This window comes from Castanea sativa, chromosome 5 (assembly GCF_040712315.1).
Source record: "Castanea sativa cultivar Marrone di Chiusa Pesio chromosome 5, ASM4071231v1".
Lineage (NCBI taxonomy): Eukaryota > Viridiplantae > Streptophyta > Magnoliopsida > Fagales > Fagaceae > Castanea > Castanea sativa.
The window spans coordinates 63588628-63611984 of NC_134017.1; the positions used below are offsets into that span (position 1 = coordinate 63588628).

The 23357-nt window shown below is 35.7% G+C and overlaps 1 pseudogene; it reads left to right on the forward strand.

The window, feature by feature from the left end:
- The first annotated feature begins 7795 nt into the window (after positions 1–7795).
- LOC142635596 (cellulose synthase-like protein E6) overlaps positions 7796–23357 on the forward strand; it is a 40981-nt pseudogene continuing 25419 nt past the window's right edge.

A 23357-nucleotide genomic window follows, 5' to 3' on the forward strand; every position in this document is an offset into this window, starting at 1 on the left:
ACTACGAATATTTTATGAAGGGGTTACGTGTATAATAAAGTCTTGGGATATAATTTATTAATAAGGCCTAGAGTGCAATTATATTTATATAGTGGTATTAAATATAATTAATGGTAACTTTGGACTTGTCAAGAGTTGACGGAAAAGCCCAAGGCCCATTGGAGCTAGTGTCTTATTGGTCCCTTTTGGTCCCACTCCAAGCCACACACTAAAGCCCAATTGGAAAGGCCCAATAGGCCAGCCCAATTAGATAATCAGTTAGTTATAAAAGGAGAAACATACAAAATTTCTTTTTGAAGAGATTAGAAAAGAAAAAGAAACGGTGTGTGAAAGAGTGTGAGACACACTTTCATTCTCCTTTTAAAAAACTAATTGAGAGACCACACATCTTGGGCATAAAGTGGAATTGGAGTGAAAATTAAAAGTGTTCCCAAGTGCTTCTAATCTTTATTTTGAATTTCTCCACACCAAGGTACGCTATCTTGTTCTTAAATTTTGAAATTTACGTTGTGCACGTTATCAATCATGAATGCAATGGATCCTTGTTTGTTGCTTCCGCTTTGTGTTTTGTATGAGAAACAAAACTAGAATTTTTCCTTCATAAAGAGCATCACTAAAACATGGCTAGGGTTTTCCCTTTTAAACCTAGGGCAAAACATAAAACCATACACTTAAAACGGGCTTGAGATGAGTTGGAAAATTCTGCAGAAAAACAATTTGCATGAGCTTCGATCGATCGAGTCTAATTTTCGATTGATCGAGCCAAACACATTTACACAGTAAATCCTACAGAGCACTCGATTCCAACTTTACAACTTAAACATACTTTGGGCAATTCTAAAACAAGACTAAACATTTAGATCATGGTTTTCCAAGATTACAAATTAAAGTTCTAATACATTTAAACCTAAAATCTTAGAACCTAACAAACTCCTCCTTTGACAATCCGTGACAAAACAAAAAATTAAACAAAATGTTCAAAGTTACAAACAAAATAGGCCATAACAAAATTATAGCCCAACTCAACAAATTCAAGCTAACTACTATCCATCAGTTGCAAGTGTAGACAACAGTACGATTGAATCAACCTATATATTCTTGTAACACTTAACAAACATATAAATGCATGTGTGGAAAATACAAGTAATCAAATATAACTCCTTGATTTCACATAACACACAATAGAGACATATATCATGAATAACCTCATAAATATAAATCAATAAACAATGTGAAACAAGAAACATACGTTTCCTATTAGCCCAGACGTTCCTAAAAAGGTTCAAGGTTTCATACGTTTCCTAGTTTTTCTCACTCAAAAACCTATCACTCTCAAAAGAAGGTGTAGAAGAAGAGGAGGCTTTCCTATTGGCTCTAGTTTTCCTAGGCCTGATTCTAAGAATAGGACAAGATACACAGATAGAAAAACCAAAAAAAAAGAAAACAAAAGACCAAGGGCAGACTGCAAGTTAACACAAAACAATATAGAAAAATAACAATCTATATGATGCATGAGCAGTATAATCAGATGATGCATGATTTAATGCAGTGAGAATACGTTCAATTTAACTTTAAAAACACAAAATTGGCTTGAGCACAGAGTTTATATCAGAAACCTCAAAAATTTGAAAAACCACTTGTACAATTTTCAAGAAATTGACCAATTGATCATTAAAAAAGATAGATAATACATTATAATGATCAAATTAATCAATCCAACAAGCCAATTTCATCCAATTGAATGAAATCCCCAAATCGAGTAGTTTCAAGCCCTAGAATTTCCAATTTTTCAAAAACCACCAAATTGATCAAATTAATTCCCCAAGAATAGTTGTATATCATCCCACAACAAAAACCCATTGATCAATTCCTAAAGTAAATGCTTGAATCATCAAAAATCCCAATTTCCCTTAGGTTTGAAATATGCCCAAAATGCATGAAACATGAAAATAAATGAAAAAGGAAGGGTAATATGGTCTTACCGGCCATGGGAGAGAAAAACCTTGCAAAAGGGTTGAAGGAAAACGACAAAAATCTTGATTGGAAGCCTTGACCGATCAAATAGAGAGAGAAAAAAGTTTAAAAGTTTGAAAAGTGTTTGAACACATGAGAAACAAAGGTTTTTAAAAAACTCTCTATACGACTTTCGATTGATCGAAAATTAGTTTCGATCGATCGAAAATGCTTTGATTGATCCAGAACTAGTTGAGCACCAATTGAAACAGACAGAGGCTGACCAAAATTTTAATCGTAATTTTGATCGGTCGAGAAACAGGTTTGATCAATCGAAATTCTGGAAAAAACAAATTTTTGAAAATCAAAACAATTTTATGCAGAAACTCCTTAAAGAATTGAATTCTATAAATAAAATGCATGAGTATGTGATGAAATGCTTTTGAAAAAAACTTGTTTTGATCCCAGTTTTCCCAAAAAATTTAGAATTTCCATCAATTATCCTTAAAACTCAAGGAATTTTCAAACTTGGCTGGCCGAACCAAGATTACACATAATAACATGTACAAAGTTTAGCAAAGAGTAACTTGTGTAGTATGTGCAACTAGCAGAAGCTTGAGATACATGTGAGGTGATATATAAAATAGAATTCAAGCACAATTTCTACAAAATCCATCACAAACATTTAAAAGGGACTATCCCTTAAAGAGTTACATCATATAACTCCCACATCTCCTAGAATAAAAGCTTGCAATCATGTAATTAAGTTTCTTAAAATTGCCTTATAATGTACGCACCAATTTTATTTGATCAGAAACTTATTAAGAATTAACCGAGATAATGTACACACCAATTCTATTTGATTGAGTTAATTATAGTCCAATAATGTACACACCAATTTTATCATTTAAACTGAGGCTACACCTTATGTTCCTTTTGTGCATATGCTACACTTTCTTAAGCACAAAATCTTACGATATACACTAAGGTGTTCATGATTGGCTAGTAAATAGTGGTGAGATGGTTATTTATGCCTTTCTCATTAAGATCAAGTCCGAAAATCAAAGACATATAATTTCAAGATCAAGATCATGTGATAAAAAACTATAAACATCTTCCCACACAACATGCACTACAAAGCTCAAACTAGTAAAGTGCAAAAAAGTAAGCTCATCCAGGCTAAACAAAGTACATAAACATGTTATGTAAAGATAATATGGCCAACCTTGATTTCAAATCCAAAAAAAAAAAATTGCAAAACACATTTTGCTTCCCTTTTTACCTTTTAAAAAAAAATAAATAAATAACCTAGAATGAAATCCATGAATGTTATGCAATGCAAATCCTAGAAAAGCAAAGAAAACAAAAATAACAAAGAAAAAAAGGTCACAAAGAAATGAGCGATGAAGCACAAGGACCATGTCAGAAAGACTCAATTAGATCGAGCATTTTGCATCCAAAGCCTTTTAGATGCAACTCCAGCACTGGAGTTATTATTCAAATTAGAATTCTGAGCAACTCTAGCATTGGAATAAAGGTTTAAAACCTTTGCCATCTCACCAATAAGTACCATAAGATCTTGTCCTTGAAGTACAGGTACTTTTGGTTTATTTGCTCACATAGCAGCTTGCAACTTGAAACAGTTTGGACGAATGTGTCCAGACTTTCCACAAAAATGACAAACTCATACAGGTCTATCATGCAACTTGCCCTTAGGAGGATTAGAAGTCTTAGGTTTAGACTCTTGAAAATCAATCCTAATCTTCCTAGGAGGTGTAACTTCTACAGGTTTGACAACCTCACTCATAGGGGGCTCAAAAGAATGAACAAAGTTTGTGGAATGTGTTTCAGAAACAGAGATGCTTTCTACAAAACTTAAGCCAATTTTGTCTAAAGGAGACTGCAGAGAGGGAAAATTCTCGACCTATCACAAGCTGACACATCATACTACCAAGTGCACAAAATACAGCCAATTACAGGGCGCCACGTATTGCTGCTAGGTTTTGCCATCACTATTCGGATTCCAATAGAAATTTGCCACGTGTCATTGAAATAAAGGCATGAAACTGCATCAGCATGTGTAAGCGATGACACAAGCAGCCCTGCACGTGTAAGCGATGACACAAGCAGCCTTGCACGTGTAAGCGATGACATAAGCGGACCAATCAAGCTATGAAAAGTGTCACCAATCAAACTCTGCCACGTGTCGCTCACCCACCCCTAAAATCCTATAAATAGAAGCCTTCCTAAGACATTTAGGAGGACGGACAAAACAGAGAGAAGGAAGAAGATATCTTGAGTTCAGAAACCCAGAAGCTCTGTCGGAATCAAACCCCAAAGCCTCCAGGAATTTCAAGAACTTCAACCTCGAATACGGACAACATTCGAAGCAAAATCATCCAAACTACTCGTCCAAGTCTCAAAGGTCACTGGAATCAAGCTCAAAAGCCTCCAGAAACCTCAACAAACCACAAATTGGTGAAGCTCTACGGATTCAAGCCTCCAAAGCCCCGAAGAACTTCCACCACAAACTTTCAAATATGAAGAACAATCGAAGAGGAATCATCCAAATCATATTCCTAAATCTCAAAGTTCACTGGAATCAAGCTCAAAAGCCTCCAGAAACCTCAACAAACCATAAATCAACGAAGCTCTACGGAATCAAGCCTCTAAAGCACCGAAGAACTTCCACCACAAACCTTCAAACACGAAGAACACACGAAGAACACGAAGAACACACGAAGAACACGAAGAACAAAGAATTTCTAACAAGCTCATAGCCAGAGATTCATTGTAATTCCGTTTCAAAGATCTTCGATCCATACCTCAGCTAAATTGAAGAATATCTTATGTTCAAATCAAAATCACATTACCACAATTACAATCAATAAATCTTTCAAGGAGATCGAATCAGAGGATCACTCTTTTGTAATTACAGAGAATTGTACCACACATTTATCAATACAAATTCGTATTTGTGAAACTATTTTACTTGTTTGATTTATTTCGAACTAAGAAATTTAGTCGTCTACAGAGACTTTTGAACACTTAGCATATGATCAAGTTTGGAACTAGCAGACCTATTAATTTGTCCTCTAGCAACAGATAATTCATGTTCCAAATTCTTAACTTTATCAAGTAAAATCATGTTCTTAGTCTTCACATTGTTCAACAATTCATCTGCATCAAACAGTTTTACAAGCAAATTTTTCTTATCAAGTTCAAGGGATGCAATTTTCTTCAAGCCTAGATCAACACTCAAAGCATCCTTTGCAGCAATTTTACAAAACTTATTGTAGGCTTCTTGTAAATCTGCATCCTCAGAGAGTTTCCTATCAGAAGGATTCTCCCCAACAGCAATACTTTCATCAACTACAGCAATAACAGTGAAAGTAAGGAAGTTTCCATCCTCATCACTACCAGATTCATTGTTAGAAACTTCATCATCACTAAGAGTTACAGCCATAGCCTTACCCTTAGGCCTCAAGAATGCTGGACATTCAGATTTCACATGACCGAACCCTTGACAACCAAAACATTATTGATCCATAGAATTATTAGAGTGTTGACCTACTTTTTCTTTAGGTTTCTCATTATTGTTCACCTTAGTGGGTTCATTCCTCCTAAAATTTCTAGGTTCAACATTATTTTTACCTCTTGTCCTTCTGTTGTCGTTCCTAAGAAAATTTCTAAAGTTCTTGGCAAGATAAGTAATCTCTGTAGCAGAGAGTTTATCATCAAATCCACTCACATCAACATCGTCAACTAACTTAAGAGCCATTGATTTGGATTTACTAGTCTTAGGCAGGTTCAACTCATAGGACTGAAGAGATCCTACAAGTTCATTGATAGGGATGGAGTCCACATCCTTGCTTTCAGTGATGACAGTTACTTTGGGTCTAAAATCTTCAGTTAAAGATTCAAGTATCTTTCTAACAATTTTAGGTTTATCATAGATTTCACCCAAATTATAAGTAGAATTAATAATATCATTAAGCTTAGCATAGAATTCATCAAATTTTTCATCATCAAACATATAATGCTTTCAAATCTAGTTGTTAACTGCTGCAGCTTATTGATCTTAACTGCCTTTGTGCCTTCATGCACAATTTGGAGTATATTCCATGCAGTGTGAGTAACCTCAACATTAGAGATTCTCTTGAATTCCTCTATAGAAACAGCATTAAAAATAGCATTCATAACTTTGCTATTAAAAGCGGCTGCTTCTTTCTGAGAAGTTTGCCACTCACTTACTAAAGTAGTGGGCTTCTCCCATCCGTATTCAACGAAGTTCCAGACTCTCTCATCAATAGATTTCATGAATACTTTCATCCTTACTTTCCAATAAGCATAATTATTCTCATTAAAGTGAGGTGGGATCACAAGAGAGTGACCGTGTTTCATGACAACAAGGGTCAAGGATCAACTCTCTAATCAAATGATCTAAACATAAGAGCTAACCCGCTCTGATACCACTTGCTTGTTTTTAGACCCCTTAAACACAACCAGATTAACTTAGTTATTTAGCCAAGTGATTAACTTAGTTATTTAGCCAAGTGATTAACTTAGGTAAATTATGCAGATCTAGGTTAACACATATAAATCATATCATTGTAAAGTGTGGAAAATAAAGAACACAACAATATGATAACTTAGAAAAAACAAACCGGTAAAAAACCTGAGGAGGATTTAACCTAACTATTCTCAAGGTAAAACTGAATCCACTATGAAAGAATTGAAGTTTACACAATAGCTACTTAGACCATTAACATCCTATTGCTACCTCGAGTAGAAAACTTATTACCACGACCACGTGACAGCTCTGAGTCCACGGACTACTTTCTTCTCGGATTCCCAACAAGCACAAGCACTCCCGCTTGTATATCTTTAAGCTCTTGAATCTTCAACTGAATTGATCACCAAACTCTTGATATCAATTTAGACCTTGAAGGCACACACACAACATAAAGAGCATCACTAAAACGTGGTTAGGGTTTTCCCCTTTATACCTAGCTAAGGGGCAAAACATAAAACCCTACACTTAAAATGGGCTTGGGCTGAGTTGAAAAATTCTGCAGAAAAATAATTTGCACAAGTTTCGATCGATCGAGTCTAATTTTCGATCGATCGAGCCAGAGAGATTTACACAGTAAATCTTACAGAGCATTCGATTCCAACTTACAACTTAAACATACTTTGAGCAAGTCTAAAACAAGACTAAACATTTTGGTCATAGTTTACCAACATTACAAATTAAAGTTCTAATACATTTAAACCTAAAGTCTTAGAACCTAACAAATGTAATCTCTTAATTTATTGCCTTGTGAAAAAGGAATCAAAGTCTCAAGGAAACAATGTTTTTTGTCCATTTTTGTTTTGTTTTCTAATGACTCAACTAACGAGGTGATCATCATCTCTCCACAATTTTGTTGGCCAGCAAAGTTTGTACTTACTTTGACCTCTGTTTCATTTTGTCCTACTCTTTTCGACGTTTGCTTATCTCCTACGTCATTCTTTTTGTTGAAATCTTTTGGCAGTACACGAGAGAGAGAGAGAGAGAGAGAGAGAGAGAGAGAGAGAGAGAGAATGACGATCTTCCTCTTTTTGCAACAAAGTCAGCAAAGGGATCCATCATTTTCCAATTCTTTGCACTTTCAATTTTCCTGGGAATATGCTTGATCTCTGTATATAGATTGACCTACATACCAGAAGAAAAAGAAGCTGGAAAATGGGCTTGGATGGGATTTGTAAAATATATTATTAGTAAGGCGATGCATTATACCATGCTGTATATGCTAGAGTAGATGCGGAAGGAGAAGCACAGAATTGGAACATCGAAAATATGAGGGTTACATGATTTGAATCCTTTAAGGGCTACATTTTTATTGTATAAGATTGTAGTACAATAATCTGTGTTACAATGAACCCTATATAGACAACCAAATCCTAGACTATTAGTACAAGCAGGAGTGAGCTTGGGTGCAATACATTGGGCTAATATGTCTAATATATTTCTAACAAGATTGTTTCTCTCAGTTTTGTTTATATTGGTTTTTCACTATGGTTGTCCGGTTGAACCCCCATATATCATTACACTTTCAAAGACCTCCTCTCTCTCAGGTACATATGAATATCTCTCTCTTTCACATGTTGTTCAACATTTGTAAGAACATATGTTCTGGGTGCTTTACTTGCTAAGTGTGTTTGTGCAATTATCAGATACGAAAAAGATTTGCCGGTCATAGACATATTTGTGTGCACTGCAGACCCCATGGTAGAACCACCAATTATGGTGATAAACACAGTGCTATCAGTCATGCATGGCTTATAACAATACACTTAAGAAGCTAAGCGTTTATCTATCAGACGATGGTTGTTCAAATTTGACATTTTATGCTATGCTAGAGGCCTCACGTTTCTCGAAGATTTGGCTTCCATTTTGGAAGAAGTTCAAAGTAGAAGTACCAAGATCTTCGGAGGCTTATTTCCGCACAGCTGTTGCGTCGCTTAGGGAGCCTGTTGTGGCCAAAGAGTGGTCTACTATTAAGGTACTTCTCGTCCTTGAAATCCACATACTTGCCACACTCGTATGTAAACAATTACAATTTGCTAGCAAGGATTTGACGTCAAAGGAAACGTAGTTTTCATACATACATACATACATACATACATACATATATATATATATAGTGTTAAAAAAATATATTCATTATTAATATATTAATGTAAAATAAAGTTAAAACTTACAAAAATATAGAATATTGATAATATAATTATCTATTATGGGGTTTATTTTTTCCCAAGAATAAGTTGTTTAAGATATTTTTTATGGGAAATTGCAATTAATCACTCTAAACTATACATATGATTACACTTTTTACTTTAAACTTTTCGAATACGTGCTTTGTACCGTACGATACCTTTTATTTACCTGCAGTGACGCCCCTTGGGGTGTAGTAATAAATCTCTTATGAGGGACCTCCACCGAAGTAACTTCCTCCCACACTTGCTTTGGCATAGCCGTAAACTCCAACTCTTGAGCAAGCTTCGGCTAAAGGCCTCGTAAACTATGATCTGTGTTATACTTTGCATTCCAACATTAAGTTTGCTATTAACTTTGATAGAAAATATGTAGTACTACATGAAAAGACATGACTGTCCATCTTCTTAATCCCATAAAATTAAAAGAGAAATTACACTTTACCACTCTAAATTATACTCCTTATTACATTTTGCACCCTAAAATTTAAATTTTCATCCAAATTAATAGCAAACTAAATATCAAAATGCAAAGTGTAATAAAAGTTATAGTTTAGAGTGCAAAACGTACATTCAAAAAGTTTAGTATGCAGAACGTAATATAAGATATAGTTTAAAGTGGTAAAATTTAATTTCTCATATTTTTTAAATGAAAATTCCACTGAGAAATGAAAGGATTTTTAATACTTACTTAGATGGATACCAAGTACAATTTAGGTTCTTAAAAAAAAAAAAAAGTACAACTTCGGTAAACTTAATTATACAATTATGAATTATCTAAATTTTTTTTGTCACTTTTGAAATGTAACAACAATATATGTTCTTTTTTATTTATCTTTTCTTCCTAGATTCTATATCTTCCTTCTTCTTTTTTACCTTCATTATCCTTTTATAAAAGTTGAGCTGAAAGTGTAAATATGGAAGATTTTCTTTTTTATTTTTGAGCTATTATTCTCACTAAACAAATTAGTATGACTATATTTTTTAAAGTTTAACCATTAAATTGCATGTTCTTTATATTTTTAAAACATATACCAAATTTCATACCAATCAGGTCCTATTTACTATTCAATTTATAAACTTATGTTTTATAAGACTTCATTGAAGAGAAGCAAATAAAAGGCTTTCATAAAAATTCTCGTAGAGTCGAGAATAAAGTTTTCATTTTGTAAATAATTCTAAATAGTTAAATCAATTAGAAATTAATAGAATAATATAATAAGAAATTTATATTAATAATTTTTTTTTTGTCATTTTTAGTTATGTTATAGAGGGTGTATAATTTTAGACTACAAAATTTTGAAATTTAAGCATTAAATTGATGACATAGTTATTGATTTTTGATCTTTGATCTTATTAAAATTTTGCAAGCATGAAGAATATAAAAAGAAAATGTAATCCAATAGTAGATTTACCAAAATTCACATCTAATAAAATAAACAAGTGGAGTTGTAGCCTTAGACTATAGCCAAGTTTGTTGCCAAATTTTGTTCAAAATTTAATTATGTTGGACCTAAAAAAATTTAGGATGGTCACAAATTTTTTAAAAGGTAGAAAAAATCGTATATTTTTAAAAATATTATATATAATAATTATTGTTTTCAAGGTTAGGGTGGCACTGTGTGAGTCTGTGACTGTGACCACTCTGACTTTAATCTGGAGCCGCCCCTGGTTATATATAGAGACATTATTAACTTTATTACTGCCTGTTGCAACTATTGAATTTATAAAATCATGTGTGTGTGTGAGAGTGAGAGTCCGTGCGCACGCATACTCCATAGGATTCACGTCATTATATGTTTCATCAATCAATATTAACCACGTGTTTTCTTCTTTTTTAAAAAAAAAAAAAAGAATTAAAAAAGATTTTAAAAGGTAACCCTAACCATCTGGTCCAACCTATTTTCTAGTCTTTCACATATTTCTTAGCTAAAACAAACATATTCCCCGTAGTCCGTCATCCTTTTTTCTAGACATCAGTGAAGGTTAAGCCCTCTTTTGAAATTCGGGTATTCAAGTTCAGTTGACGTAGAACACACAACTCAAACTTTCCTTGAATAAAAGGATAATCTTAAGTCCGATCATGCACAAAAAGTTTAGAAAGTAAAAGACACTAATAAAATGTTATAGAATCATGTGATATTTGGTGATATAAAGGTAATACCTGTTTTCTTATCATCAAATCCTTCATTTAAGTCTCCATTTTATCGATTTACTATTTTTAGTAATTTTTGCTTTTTGTTATAATTTTCAAATCAAAGTTCAGAATAAGGTCTTGTCAGTTTTATGATGTTTCTTAGAGTCTGTAATAGAAGTTTATGTAGTTTTCCCAATTGTGTCTTTTTTTCTATAATCCTTCACGTTTGTTAGTATAACTTCATGCCTAACACAAATTAGGGTTTCACTAAAGGTTTCTTAATCCTCTAAAAATTGTTTAAGATATCTTCTAATATAAATTACTGGTTGTAGCCCATTGGATTCTCAGGCTATTCAGGATTAAAATTTTTGAGTGTCACTTATTTTTCTAGTGGATTCCAAAGTAGTTTTCCTTGTCGCCCCCAAGGATTTAAGGGATTGTTCTAAAGATAAATGTATGCTACTTCTAGAGGCTTTCTCGTTATGTCAGGGCCTAGACTCTCTAATGCCCCATGCTGCCAAGGCTCTAAAGGCAACACCTTAGAAAAAGTTATTATAATAAGCTGAAGTTAGATTGTAGATCCAACCGCTAATACTTTAGTAGGGCAATTTCTCTTGGGTGAGAAATGCGACAAAGAAAGACTAAAAGAGATGTGAACAGAATGTGAAAATTAACAAAAGCTACTGTTCTGTTTGAGATTAGATTCTTATTAACAATGAATATGTGGCTGATTATGATTGATAGAATACAAAATAGAGTACAATCCGTGGAATAGGTTATTACAATTCCATATAGACTCGAACTTTGCATGTAGTAAGTGTGCTGGTATCTAATGCCACCATCAAATAAGGCTAACCAGTTTTATTTTGTTCGTATTTAAGGATGTTAGAAATACTGAATAATTGTATTGTATTTCTCAGTGAAAGAATATACATGAATGTCTTTATATAGAAGGCATATGAGTGCAATACAAATAAGAGTGTAGTACAAAAATGTGTGTTATACAAGTAATCTAGTTGGGCCTAAAGCCCACAACACTATGCATGTTAACAGCCCCCTCAAACTCAAGGTGGATGTGAGACCAACTTAAGATTGTCAACCAAAGTACGAAGATGTCCCTTAAGATGTGACTTGGTGAAGATATTTGCAAGTTGATCTTTAGAGGAGACTTAAACTAGCTTGAAAGCACCAAGGACAAGATGATAACGGATAAAATGACAATCAATCTCGATGTATTTAGTCCGTTCATGGAAGACATCATTGTGAGCAATATGAATGTCACTCTGGTTGTCACAATAAAGAGGAGTAGCAAAGGATGTAGACACACCTAAGTCTTTTAGAAGCCATTGTAGCCGAAGGAGCTCAAATGTGGTATCAGCAAAGGCATGATATTCTGCTTCAGTACTAGAGCGGGCCACATGAGTTTGTTTCTTGCTTCGCCAAGAAATCAGAGAAGAACCAAGGAAGACAGTTCCTTTTAGGTATCGAAGAATGCGCAAAGCAGTAGCATAATGAGTCGATTGTGGAGTAGACAAATATTGGCTCACCTGGTGAACAGCATAGGAAATGTCTAGATGAGTAACAGTGAGATAAATTAAGTTGCCAATCAAGTGTTTGTAAAGAGAGGGATTAGACAATGGTTTCCCCCCTAAGGGAGTCAAGTGCGCATTAAGCTCGACTTGAGTGTCAACAGTTTTGCTATTAGTGAGTCCAGCTTTAGACAAGAGTTCAGAGGCATACTTGGCTTGAGTAATATAAAGTCTATCTGTAGAATGAGTGGTTTTAAGACCTAAGAATTAGCTGAGATGTCTAAGATCTTTCATCTTAAACTTCTGACTGAGAAAATCCTTGAGTTCTTGAATGCCACTGAGGTCATCACCAGTTGTGATCATATCATCCACATATAGGATAAGTAAAATAGTGCATTTGTCAATGCGACAAAAAAATAAGGTAGAATCATAATGACTGGCCATGTAACCCAAGTGAGAGATGGTAGAGCTAAATTTGGCAAACCAAGCTCGTGGAGCTTATTTAAGGCCATAAAGTGCACATCAAAGGTGACAAACCTTGTTTGATTCAACAGAGAGACCAAAAGGAGGTTGCATATAAACTTCTTCACTTAAATCCCCATTAAGGAATGCATTTTTGACATCCATCTGAAAAAGGTCCCATTTATTGGCAACAACAACAGCTAAGAGGGCACGAAAAAATAAGATACAAGCAATCAGAGCAAAGGTCTCTTCATAAATCAATCCTATATTCCTGTGTAAAACCTTTTGCAACAAGACAAGCTTTGTAATACTCAATGGACCCATTTAGTGAGTCTTAATCTTGCAGATCCACTTACAACCAATCACAAATTTCCTAGGAGGAAGTGTCACCAAATTCCAAGTATGGTTTTTAGATAATGTATCAAGTTCATCTTTCATTGCAATTTGCCATAAGGAGTTAGTGGAAGCCTTAAGATAGGTGTGAGGCTCGTGCAGTGTAGTAAGGGTAGTATAATAATGATAATCAAGTAAATATGCAGGAATGGATCTTACTCGAGTTGAGTGACGAGGTGGAATGTCTTGTGCAAGATCTTCAGGTAGAGCAGAAGCAAGGGACCCAAGCTCAGGGTTGGGGTTAGATAGCTTGTCTTCGACCTGTTCATTAAAGGGTGAACTAAGAAAGGGATCAATGATATCTAGTGGTTGGATAGAGAAGTCTATAAGATAATCAGGAGCAACTACAGGAGGATCAGGAGCAGCTATAGAAGGAATATGTGTCTCAACTGGAAAAAGATCTAAGACAGAGGAGAAAGATAGGGAGGCACAGAAGTAAGAAAGCTCAACAAAGAGGCGATGTTCCTAAAAGACAACATTGTGGGAGATACGATCATGATGAGAAATAGGATCATAACATCGATACCTCTTTTGAGTTTCGCCATAGCCAAGAAAACAACAAAGCCTTGCCCTAGGCTCAAGTTTGTTATGCTCATGTAGCTGAAGAAGAACGAAACAAGCAGAACCAAAGGAGTGAAGGTGATGATAATTTGAAGATGACCCAAAAAGGAGCTTATATGGAGTTTGATTTTGAATGACAGGACTAGGAATGCAATTAATAGCATTAACAACATGAAGTGTAGCTTCGCCCCAAAAAAGAGCAAGCAGAGAGAAGGAGAGTACGAACAATGTCAAGAATATGACGAAGTTTTCGTTTGGCTCTACCATTTTACTGAAAGGTACCTGGACAAGTTATTTGATGAACTGTGCCACAGGAATGCAAAATACCTTGGAAAGCATATTGAGTGTATTCAAGAGTATTATCAAATTGAAAATTTTTATGCTTTTGGAAAACTAAGTTTCAACCATTTTTGCAAAATTACAATATATTTGCAATAATTCAGAACTATGTTTCATATGAAAAATCTAGTTATAGCGAGAGTAATCATCAATAAAGACAACAAAATATCGAGATCAACTAATATTAGAGACAGAGGAAGGCCCCCAAACATCAGAATGAATAAGGTCCAAGATATCAGTGGATATTGATTCACTAGTATTGAAAGGCAAAGCTGATTGTTTTCCTACTTGACATGAAACACAATTAAAATTTTCTATAGACACTGAACCTAACAAACCTCTAGAAGCCAATTCTTGAACTCGAAAGGAAGATGTGTGACCAAGTCGGGCATGCCAAAGTGCAAGGGAAGGAATAAAAGAAACAACAGCAGCTGCAGCAACAAAAATAGGAGCAACAAGTGGAAGACGAAGGTTGTCCATGGGAAGCATATGCCCAACTTTGGGACCGATCCCAAGCTCTTGTCCCGTCCTCAGGTCCTGCATAATACACCCAGAATAATCAAAGATAATGCGATAACCCAACTCAGCTAATTATCCCACATTGTAAGAAAGGTCAAGAACATTAAAGACCCTAGGAACTGAGAGGTTAGAGGTTGAAACAGAACCTATATTATGACTAGACATTGTGGAACCATTTGCTGTGTGAATATTAAGAGGGCGTGGTGCAGGTTTAAGTTCAGAAAATAAAGATGGGTGAGGTGTCATGTGTGTTAAGGACATATTTTATGTAGTTGGCTAATCCTTTGACAAAACACATTTTACTTGTATTTAGTTAGATCTAGGATGTGTTTAATACTTCAAAGAACATGTTGTTCAAGTCTATTATTAAAGCCATGAAGATTGGACCAAGAAACAAGTGAAGAAAATGTGTTTACTAAAGCTGGACACCTGCGGATAGCTGATGGACACCTGCTGGACACCTACTAGACAGCTACTCGACAGTTGCTCAACAGATAGCTATCTATCAAGATTTAATGAGGCATGACAGATGCTATCTATTGAGGTTACAAAAATCAGAATTTTCCAAATCTAATTTTTGGGCTAGGCTTTTGTATTTGTGTAGGGTTTCTTTTCTCACAACCCTAGGAATATATAAAGCTTATTTTAGAGGCCGTCACATGCGAGAATACAAGGAGAACATATGCAAAAGGTGACTGAAGCCTTATTCTCTCAGAAAGAAGCTACTGCGTCTTTGCGCCTTAGGGTTTTGTAACCAAGTGCTTCTTGATCTTCATTGTTGATGAAGTGAAGAACTTTGCAGCCAACATCTTCTTCTCTAGTTGGTGATTGAAGTCGCATACTGGGATCCGTACAATTGATCAGTCGCGTACTGGAATTCATGCAAAGGAGTGAGTCACATACTAGGATCCGTGTATCAAAGGGTGGCATTCATATATTGAAGAGTTCAGAAGTTTTGATGCGGTAGAAGGTTTCTGCTATAAGTTTATCTACGGGGATTGTAGAGTCTAGGGACAAAGGTTTTGTACTAGATCTGAAACTTCTCTTTACTATAGTGGATTGCTTTACGAGAAGGTTTCCCCCCAGGTTTTTTACTGTGAAACTGGTTGGTTTCATTGGTTTTCCTAGGTCATCATATCTTGTCTTATTTATTTTTTCTGCTGCACTTAGTTTTGACATGATATTGATGTTTGCTTGTTTTAACAAGTTTTATACACAATAAATCTAATTAACAACTTGGGTTTAAAACATGTTAATCCTATCAACCGGGGTCTAAATTTCTCAACAAGTGGTATCAGAGCAGGTACACTCAGATTGGATTAATTTCCTAAGTGTGATCCTTGACCCCCATTGTCATGGATCGTGGGCAATCTCTTTTGATTCCTCCTTTATTTGATGGCACTAACTATGCGTACTGAAAAGTTCGTATGAAAGTGTTTTTGCAGGCTCTAGGTAAATAGGTATGGCAAGCTATTAAAGTTGGCTGGATTAAGCCAAAGAAATCGCTGGTGAATTGGGATGATGCAACAATCATAGCAGCAAATTTCAACAGTAGGGCCTTGAATGCTTTGTTTTGTGGGGTGACCAATGAGGAATTCAAGAAAATATCATCCACGGAAGTTGCTAAGGAAGCATGGACCATTCTTAAGACCACCTATAAAGGTACCAAGGCAGTGAAGACTGTGAAGCTTCGAAGACTGTGAAGCTTCGAAGACTCACTAGTAGCTTTGAAGAAATAAGGATGGAGGAGGATGAGACATTTGATGAGTTTTATGCTAAACTCAAGGATATTGTGAATTCTGCCTTCAAACTTGGAGAGTCTATAGCAAAATCCAAAATTGTTAGGAAAATCCTTAGGTCCTTACCTGAAAGATTCCATGCCAAGATCACTGCCATTGAAGAAGCAAAGGACATAGATCAAATTCCTTTGATTAAGCTTGTAGGGAACCTTCAAACCTATGAGATGGGATTAGGCTTAATGGGAAAATGTGGAAAGAGTAAAAACTTGGCTTTTAAGGGTATAGAGGAATATATCGAGGAATCTAAAGATGAAGATGAAGATGAGGATGAGAATGAGGATCTAACCTTCTTAATTGATGAGATTATCAAGCTTCTTCAATTTAAGAAAAAGGATAAGGGCAAATCTCCTAGGAAATCTAAATCCTCTAGGAATGGTAAGAATGAGAAGCCCCTAATCCAATGACATGAGTGCAAGGGTTTTAGTCATATGAGGATAAAGTGCCCAAACTACCTTATGAGGGAAAAGGTCAAGAAGTCAGAAGATAAAAAGTTGGTTGCTACTTGGAGTGACATTGAGAATGACTCTTCTGATGAGTATGTAGATGAATGTAGTCATGTTATGGCCTTTGCTGCCTCAACTGATAAGGTGGTTGTGGAGAGTGCTAGTGACAGTGATGATTCTTCTGATGACAAAGTGTCCAAGAAGATGACCCTTCAGGAAGCCTATGATAAGTAATGCACTGAATTCATAAAATCTGAAAAGACTTCTCATCTTTGTAGAAAAGAGTTTAATGAGGTAAAAACTGAAAAGGCTAATTTGTTAGTCAAATTGGATGAGACTACAAAGTTAGTTGAGACTCTCATTGTGGAGAACACCTCATTAGAAGAGAAGATCAAGAATCTTAAGGTTGAGCTTAGTCAAGCTAGAACTCAAATAGAGAGGATGTCTAGTGCAAAGCTTGATGAGGTCTTGAGTGCTTAAAAGCCTAGTTCTGATAAGACTGGCTTAGGATATGCTGTTTCCTCCAGCCCTTCCTCTTCCACAGCTTTTAGATCAAGGACTATCATTGTGCCTCAATCTGAGAAAGGTAATAAAGGTATGAAATCCAAAACTGTTTTGACTAATTCTAAATCCTTTGTTAGACCTCATGTTTGTCACCATTGTGGTGTTTCTGGACACATTTGTCCTAATTGCTTTAAGTTGTATCCTCAAAAGCAAGTGTCCAACGGTCACATGTTTCCTTTCAAGGACCTACACCTTTGTTTGGAGAGTTATTAAAAGTCTTGAGCTTTTTAACTCAATTTTAGGAGAATCTTAATTCTTCCATGTCCTTTAGTAGACATACTAGGACATGTGCCTTTTCATCTTCACGGCCAAAGACTCGTGCTGTGTGGGTGAGAAAGGAGCTTAAGACTATCTTTGCTTGATTTCTTTTCTGTTTATTGGAATCATGCTTTCATGCATCTACATCTTTCTATCATGCCTTCATGCATTTGCATCTTTCTTTCATGCTTTCATAACTATTTTTGTTTGGTTGTTTAGTTTTTATTTTGTTTTGTTTTCAAAATAAAAAAAAATGGAAAAATTAGAAAAATACAAAAACAGTGATGTATGTGTACATCGGTTCTTGTGAACTTTAAAATGGCCATTGAAATAGAGTTTTCTAAATTTTGTATCTCTTGTAGCTTAGATGAGTATCTCTATGCACAAGTAAGCAAGTGAGCTTTGTAGCTTTTTGTTTGTGATGAGTAAGGTTAAGCGATCTCTTGAACTTAACACTCGTATCACTCTTTTTAATAGGTTGAACTAGAAAATCCTAAGAGAAAGGCATAAATAACCATCTCATCACTGTTACTCGCCAATCATGAATGACATCTGTATGCTTCGGCATAGCAAAAGTGCAATATCAATGACAGCTGTATGCTTCAGCATAGCAAAAGTGCAATGTCAAAAGCTTAATGTAATTGGGTATTTCTTTTCTCTCCTTTGTATAGCCATGCATGGTTTGCTTAAAAAAAAATTATGCAAAAAAAATAAAAGCAAAAAGATCAAAAATGCTTTAAATATGATTGCAAGTGCGTTTTCTAGGAAATGTGGGAGTTATAGGATGTACCTCAAAGGTGATAGTCCCCATCAAATAGTTATGATTGTGTGGAAGTTAAAGTGATTTTCTCATATCTCAAATCATCATAACATAGAGACACTTATGCAATCTTGCGATGTTTTCACACACAACACGCAATATTCTTTGCTACTCTTGATACATGTGCAAGTACAATGTGATTTGGCCATCATAAGGTTTACATGTGTTGATGTATACTCATTAAACTGTCTTGACTTGTTTTTGAAATATAAAATCGGTTAGACTTGTTTAGTGTGTGTGTGTGTGTGTGTGTGTGTGTTTTTGGGATCTCAAATGCTTAACTCTTTGTTGTTTGAGAGATGTTTTGAGAGGTTAAAATGTTGGTTGAGTCATTAGCTGAGTTACATGTTTGATTGCATTCATATCTGTGTTTTTTCCTTCTTGAAAAACTGCTTTTAAGCCATCTCGACACCTTCTTGATACCTCTCGATACCTAGCTTATCTATCAAGCTCTTCTATTGCATCTCATTGCAATCTCGACACCTCTCGATAGCTAGGTGGATTGTTCGAGAAAGTTTATGTCCCCTCGATAGCTTCTCAATAGCTGTTCGATCCATCGAGGTATGCTCGATAGCTTTTCGACACCTCTCGATCCATCGAGATCCTCTGCATGCATTTTTTTTCATGTTTTGCATGTTTTTTTGATCTTGTCATCCATAACATATTGTTTTACTACATTCATGCATTTTTATGGATTCTTTGTACCCCCTTGATCATCCTTGATCATCTTTATATTTCTCGTGTGAAGCTTTCTAACTTCTTGTACCCATTGTCAATCGTGACAAAAAGGGGGAGAAATTGGAGAATTTGTGATTTCTTTCTTTAAGATTCTACAAGTTAGGGGGAGAAATACATGTCCTTGTAAGGGGGAGATGTGTTTCATCTTTTTGGGGGGAGTGTTCACCTCCATGTTATTGTAGGAGCTTTTTTTAGCTTCTTGTTCTTGTACTTAGGTCTTGTGACCATATATGACATACATTGGATTTATTCTCTTTATATGCGATGATGTATGTTTTCTTCACCTACCTCTACATGTGTTGTTTCTTTTCTCTCTTTATACACATGTTTCTTTAATTTGTATGCAATCTATTATTTCTGCTTCACACAAACATGCCTTGATGTGTTTTGTTTAAAGTGTATCAGAAATACAGGTTGTCAAAGTCTTCCATGCCATGAACTCTCTTCTTGCAAAGTTTTTCAAGAGTTTATGTTATGATAGATTTTATTGTATTCAACAAGTGAATATGAGTAGAGTGATTTATGACTTCTCTCATATGTTAATTTGTTTGTTGTGGTTTTGTCACGGATTGCCAAAGAGGGAGATTGTTAAGGACATATTTTATATAGTTGGCTAATCCTTTGACAAAACGCACTTTACTTGTATTTGGTTAGATCTAGGATGTGTTTAATACTTCAAAAAACTTGTTGTTCAAGTCTAGTATTAAAGCCATAAAGATTGGACCAAGAAACAAGTGAAAAAAAGGTGTTTACTAAAGCTAGACACCTGCTGGACACCTGCGGATGGCTACTGGACACCTACTGGACACCTAGTGGACAACTAGTTAACAGATAGCTACCTATTGAGGTTTAATGAGGCTCGACAAATGCTATCTATCGAGGTTACGAAAATCATAATTTTCATATCTGATTTTTGGGCTAAGCTTTTGTATTTGTGTAGGGTTTCTTTTCTCACAACCCTAGGCATATACAAAGCTTATTTTAGAGGCCGTCGCATGCGAGAATGCAAGGAGAACATATGCAAAAGGTGACCGAAGCCTTATTCTCTCAGAAAAAAGTTATTGCATCTTTGCGCCTTAGGGTTTTGTAACCAAGTGCTTCTTGATCTTCATTGTTGATGAAATGAAGAACTTTGCAGCCAACATCTTCTTCTCTAGTTGGTGATTGAAGTCGCGTACTGGGATCCACGCAATTGGTTAGTCACGTACTAGGATTCGTACAAAGGAGTGAGTCACGTACTAGGATCCGTGCATCAAAGGGTGGCATTCATATATTGAAGAGTTTAGAGGTTCTGATGTGGTAGAAGGTTTCTGCTATAAGTTTATCTACGAGGATTGTAGAGTCTAAAGACAAAGGTTTTGTACTAGATTTGAAACTTCTCTTTACTATAGTGGATTTCTTTACGGGAAGGTTTCCCCCTAGGTTTTTTTACTGTGAAACTGGTTGGTTTCATTGGTTTTTCTGGGTCATCATATCTTGTCTTATTTATTTTTTCCGCTGCACTTAGTTTTGACATGATATTGATGTTTGTTTGTTTTAACAAGTTTTATACATAATAAATCTAATTAACAACTTGGGTTTAAAACTTGTTAATCCTATTAACCAAGGTATAAATTTCTCAACAATGTGATTGCAACAAGTGGAATCCATAAGCCAAGAGGTAGGAGAGATACCAAATAAAGTTAAGAGAGAAAAGGAATAAGATACATTTCCAACCATACGAATGACATTAGCGATGATGTTTATAAGGGCATCTGTGGAAATGGTGAAATGGATCTAGAAGACTTAGACTATGCAGAGACGAGAGCCATTAGTTGGACACTTTTAGTGTTAGCAACAGTAGCAGCAAAAATTGAAACAGCTAATTTGTTTTGATGATAGCCAGTCTCAATATTGTGGCCAAAACGTTTGTAGAAATAGCAAAAACGTTTGCTAGATCGTCGGCGATGATTATTGCAACCAGAAGTAGACCTGTCCTTATTCTTTATTTAGAAGCAAAATATGCAAAAATGAAATATACACGAAAAACTGGGTAAGGAGCACCTGGACTACAAAAAGTCAAACCTGAAAAAAAGTCAATAGTCAACGGCGGCTGACGTAGCAAGTTAACGGATGACTTAAGCATGATGACATCAGTGGCTGATGGGCGTTGATGTAAGTAGATGATGTCAACTAGGGCTAATATGGTAGTGATGACGTCAATAGGTGACCTAGTGGCTTGTAGGGCACATGAGGCGCGTGGATCACCGTCATCGAAACTTTGAGTGGCGCGTGAGGGCATGTGGGAGCTCTGATGTGGATTTTTTCGACAGCGTTAAGTAGATCGGTGGATGGTCTACACGATGCTATGTCTCATGTCATAATCAGAGGTCAGAGGTGACAGATCTGATGATGGCAGTGGTTTTGATGGCGGAGGAGAAGCTTCTGGCGGCGGAGATTCAACCTTGAGGACCTCTGACAGCGGTGGAGCAGTTTGGAGGGGGCACTGAAAGGGCTTCTTGGCCATAGAAGTTTAGGCAACGAAAAATACCACAAGATTGCAAAACACAAGAAAATTAGAGTAGTGACTCTGATACCATGTTTGAAATACTGAATAATTTTATTGTATTTCTCAGTGAAAGAATATACATGAGTGCCTTTATATAGGAGGCATATAAGTGCAGAACAAGTAAGAGTGTAGTATAAAAATGTGTGCTATACAAGTAATCTAGTTGGGCCTAAAACCCACAACACTAAACACGTTAACAAAGGAAAAAAGAACTAGCCAAATAAATACACCTAAATAAAACCTTATCTTTGCCATTATAGAAAATCGAACCCCTCAAGGTTAGACATCACAAAAAAGCAAATGATAATCATTAATCACCTTGAACAAGGCTATTGATCCCAAAAAAAAAAAATGTGTTAAGTCTTGAATGTAAGGTGACTAATTAGAAACACACAAAACATATGTTGATGATGGTTATCAACTAGCTCAACTAGCTCAACATATGTAAGGTGACCAATTCTTAACTACTATAGTAATAGATGGAAGTATTGTATATGGACAAAGGTGTTAGTGCCTGCACTAAATGCGTTTCTTGGGGCGCCTCTAACCTCAAAAGGCAAAATATGATCAAAGTTAAGGGGTAATTTGAGATGCTTGTGCATAAGAGCATATATGATCATCTTTTGTTAGCATAGGGACATGTATGATGCTAAAGGCTCATGGGCTTACAGGATGATGGAGATATGGAATATGGGCTTAAGTGAGAGGTTGACATGATAGTTGGTGTGATATTTATGCTAACATGACATTGCACTACAAGAAATCTATACTATTGCGGCAAGTGAAAAAACTGCTACTATATGTCGCATATTTCAATGTTTTTTGAGACCGCTGTTGTACATAGGGTCTATTGTGGCACTTTTTGGGACCACCATAGTAGCTATGGTCTTTTGCACCGTCGTACAACGGCAAGACATAAAACCGCTGCAATATATATGTTTTAGCGACATTAACTTAGATATAGCGGCGCTTTAAAATCCCGTTGCAATAAATACATCATTTTGCATAGATACTATAGTGGCGGTATATATAGAAAACTACCGCAATATGTAAGTTATAGCGGCGTTGGGATGACCACCGAAATAGGTACTCCTTTTTGTGGTGCTTTTTCTTAGTTATAGCAGCAGGTTGGACTGCTGCAATAGACCTTTAAATTTCCCAACCCCAAAATTTCCCTCTGTTTTTTTCCAGATTCCCACTTATTAGGTTTTCACTTTCAAATTTTCCCCCTTATCATTTTCCTCTCTAAACTCTCAATATGAAATCGAATCCCAAATTCTCAAAATTGCCCGCTCCATCCTTGTTGGCAACAGCTTCTGCTTCGATGTCCCTTCCTGCTCCGCCACCAACTAGCTCTACGTCCCCAAGCTCAACCACATCATCCTCAAAGACAAAACCACCCTCCACCCTTACGCCAACATCTTCGCCATCCGCAAAACCACCATCACCACCCGCATCATCCAGCTCTTCCACCAGCTCTGCGCTAAGAACATCCATGTCATTCTGATCTGTAAGTTATTTTTTATTTTTGTTGA